Raw genomic sequence first — 4,678 nt, forward strand, 5'->3', positions numbered from 1 at the left:
CAAAGGACTGTCTAAAAGTGTAAAACCAGCAGAGGGAAGAGATGAGAATGAGATAAGGGAAAATATATCTGAATGGTAAGAATTGATCTAATCATGACCGTGCATCAATATTGGTCTTTCCCGGGCTCTGGGGGGGAAAGTGTGGATGGGAATGGTTTGGTGTAGGTAGATCTCTGGGGCTGCTCCCTGAGGACCCGCCTTGATGTTGTAGGGAGAATAATGGCGGCCCCACAATCCCTTTTTGGTTTTTTTTCAGTATAAATTATTCTTTTATTTTTATTTATTTATTTATTTTAATATTTTATTGTCAAATTGATTTCCATACAACACCCAGTGCTCTTCCCCACAAGTGCCCTCCTCCATCACCACCACCTCTTTTCCCCCCACCCTCCTTTCCCTTCAACCCTCAGTTCATTTTCAGCATTCAACAGTCTCTCAAGTTTTGCATCCCTCTCTCTCCCCAACTCTGTTTCCCTCTTCCCCTCCCCCTGGTCCTCCATTAGGTTTCTCCTGTTTTCCTGTTAGACCTATGAGTGCAAACACATGGTTTCTGTCCTTCTCTGCCTGGCTTATTTTGCTTAGCATGACACCCTCAAGGTCCATCCAGATGGCCTACAGGCACATGAAATGATGCTCAACATCACTCATCATCAGGGAAACACAAATCAAAACCACACTGAGATACCACCTCACGCCAGTTACAGTGGCTAAAATGAACAAATCAAGAGACTATAGATGCTGGAGAGGGTATGGAGAGACGAGCACCCTCCTACACTGTTGGTGGGAATGTAAACTGGTACAGCCACTCTGGAAAACAGTGTGGAGGTTCCTCAAAAAACTATAGAACTCTGTTAAGACCCAGCAATAGCCCTGCTAGAGATTTACCCAAGAGATACAGAAATGCTGATGCATAGGAGCACATGTACCCCAATGTTCACAGCAGCAAAGTCAACAATAGCCAAATCATGGAAAGAGCTTAAATGTCCATTACCTGATGAATGGATCAAGAAGATGTGGTGTATATATACACAATGGAGTACTACACGGCAATGAGAAAGAACCACAATCCCTTTTTGAACCAAACATTGCAACCCACTATTTTGGTTCCGATCTCCCTGTGTCGCGGGTGGGCCAAGTTGTATTTTCCAAGCCCCACGTCATTTCCAAATCCTTGTCCACGTACTTTAATAATACTGTGTGAGATGAAATGTACTCCCGCAGGCTATGCAGCTTCCTCGCTGGGGATTAAGTAGGGGAGCAATTTCTCCTGGCACAGCCCGGGATCAGGGCACTAAGCCCAAGGAAAACGTGCTAGCTAAAGGGGACAGATCTCTCTCCCCAGGCCCTGCGATTATAGAAGGGATGATAGGATCTCTCTCCATCCCAGGGTGAGTTTTTTCTCTTCTCTAGAGACAGCTCTATGAGTGTTTTCAGCCTCTCTATCTCTTTCCCTTGTCTCTCCATGACTCTGCATGCTCCCTGATGCTCTACAGTGAGTGGGGCTCCCTCCCGTCCAAGCCTCCAGGTCCCGCCCCATTTTTATCCTTCCCAGTTCACACTTAGTCACCTATGAGGCTGTCTTCTTTGTGGCTGTCTGTGTCTTTTCCTCCCACTCTTGTAGATCAGAGTATTGTGACTTCAGTCTTTCTTAGTATGATAGATGTGGGCGGGTGAAAATTACAGAGCTCTCTACTTCTCCACCATCTTGCTCCTCCCAAGGACAGTCTTTTAAATAAATGGTGCTGAGAAAACTAAATATCCACATAAAAAAGAATGAAGTTGGACCCTAACACCATATACAAAATTAACTCAAAAGAGATCAAATATCTAAATATAAGACATGACTATAAAACTCTTAGAAAAAAACATAGGAGAGAGGTGCCTAGGAGGCTTAATCAGTTAAGCATCTGACTCTTAATTTTGGCTCAGGTCATGATCTCATGGTTTATGAGTTTGAGTTCCATGTTGGGCTCTGCACTGACAGCGTGGAGGCTACATGGGATTTTATCTCTCTTTCTGTCTCCCTCTCTGCCCCTCCCCTGTTCTCTCTCCCTCTCAAAATAAATAAACATTAAAAATTTAAAAAAAAAAACATAGGGGAACAAGCCTCATGACATTGGATTTGACAATGGTTTCTAGGATATGACACCAAAGGCATACACACAAAAGAAAAATAGACATATTTGACTTCATAAAAATTTAAAATTCTGTGCATCAAAAGACAATATCAATAGCAAAAGGCAACTCACATAATGGTAGAAAATATTTGGCAAATCATATATCTGATAAGGGATCTATATCCAGAATATACAGAGAATGCATAAAACTCAACAACAACAATGAACAACCAGATACAAAAATGGGTAAGGCCCTAGAACACACATTTTATCCAAAGGAGATATACAAGTGGCCAATATCAACATGAAAAGATGTTCAACATCATGAATCATAAGAGAAATGCAAATCAAAACTCACACCTATTATGATGACTAATTCCAAAAGAACAGAAAATAAGTGTTGGCGAAAATGTGCAGAAATTGGAATCCTGTGCAGGGTTGATGGGAATGTAAAATGGAACTACCACTGTGGAAAACAATATGGCAGTTCCTCAAAAAATTAAAAATAGAAGTACATTATCCAGCAATTCCACTTTGGATCTATACCCAACAGAATTGAAAGCCAGGTCTCAAAGAGATAGTTTTATACCAATGCTGATAACAGTACTACAATAGCTAAAATGTGGAAGCAACTCAAGTGTCAATTGACAGATAAGTGGATAAACAAAATGTGATATATCTATCTATATTTATATCTATGTCTATCTATATAATTTATGGCACTGTTGTAGCGGCAGTCTTATCTGTCTGTCCACCTATCACACTGCTGTAGCGGAGGTCATACCCAGAACAATCAGGCAACAAAAAGAAATAAAAGGCATCAGGATCAGAAAAGAAGAAGTAAAAATTATCTATTTTCAGATGATGTGATTTTATATATGAAAACCTAAAGACGTTATAAAAAACTATTAGATCTAATCAACAAATTCAAGGGTAAAAAAACTAATAAAATACTTGGGAATAGATTTAAGCAAGGAGGCGAAAGAAACTCAAAACTTAAAAGTATAAGACACTGATGAAAGAAATTGAAGAAAACGCAAGTAAATGGAAAGATATTCCATGTTCATGAGTTGAAAGATTTAATATTAAAATATTCATACTACCCAAAACCATATATAGATTCAATGCAATCTCCCTCAAGATTTCAATGGCAAATTTTATGGAAAAAAAATCTTGAAATTCATTTGGAACCAAAAAAAGACCCCAAATAGACAAGAAAATCCCAAGAAAGAACAAAGCAGGAAGCATCATACATCCTGATTTCAAACAATATTATAATACTATCATAATCAAAACATTTTGATAGTGGCACAAAACAGACAGACCAATGGAACACATTCAAGATCTCAGAAATAAAAATAAATAAATAAATAAATAAATAAAGTCTACTAACATTTGACAAAGGAGTCAATAATACTAAATGGAGAAAAGACAGTCTCTTCAATAAACGGTGCTGGGAAAATTGGATATTCTCATGCAAAAGAATAAAACTATAGTCCTATAATAAAAAATAATGCAAAATGAAGACTTAAATGTCAGACCTGAAACCATAAAACTCCTAGAAAAGGACAAAGGGAAAAAGCTCCTTGACCTTGATTTTGGCATGAATTTTTAGATATAACACGTAAAGGACAAGAAACAAAAAATTAGCAAGACTGCATCAAACTAAAAAGCTTCTGCACATCAAAAGAAGTGAAGACAAAATGAAAATGAAACCTATGGAATGGGAGAAAATATATGAAAATCACACATCTGATAAGAGGTTATTATCTAAAATATATGAGTGACTCATACAAAGCATGGACCAAAAAGAAACGAACAAACAAAACCAACACATAATCCAATTAAAAAGGGGCAGAGGAGGGGCGCCTAGGTGGCTCGGTTGGTTAAGTCTCTGACTTCTCCTCAGGTCATGATCTCACGTTCGTGGGCTCGAGCCCCGCGTCAGGCTCTGTGCTAAGCTCTAGCTCAGAGCCTAGAGCCTGCTTTGGATTCTGTGTCTCCCTCTTTCTCTGCCCCTCCCCCTCTCATGCTCTGCCTCTCTAAGTATCAAAAATAAATAAAACATTAAAAATATTTTTAAAAATGGGCAGAGGAATGCCACAGAGGTTTTTCAGTGAGGATACACAAATGACCAACAGGTACATGAAATGACTAACATCACTAACCATCAAGGAAATGCAAATAAAAATCACAATGAGATTTTACCTCATACCTGATAGAATGGTTACTATAGAAAGACAAGAAATATCAAGTGTTGGCAAGGATATAGAGAAAAGAGAACCCTTGCGCACTGTTGGTGGGAATGTATATTGGTGCAGTCACTGGAAAACGGTATGGAGGTTCCTCAAAAAATTAAAAATAAAGCCATATGATCCAGCAATTCTACTTCTGAGTATTTATCCAAGGGAAACAAAATTACTAACTCAAAAGATATATGCATCTCCATGTTCATCACAGCATTATTTACAATAACTAAGACATGGAATCAACCAAAAGAATCATCAACGGATGAATGGAAAAGTAAATGTTGTGAATATATGCACAATGGAATATTATAT

The sequence above is a fragment of the Suricata suricatta genome, chromosome X (assembly GCF_006229205.1).
Source record: "Suricata suricatta isolate VVHF042 chromosome X, meerkat_22Aug2017_6uvM2_HiC, whole genome shotgun sequence".
In the NCBI taxonomy this organism is placed as follows: domain Eukaryota; kingdom Metazoa; phylum Chordata; class Mammalia; order Carnivora; family Herpestidae; genus Suricata; species Suricata suricatta.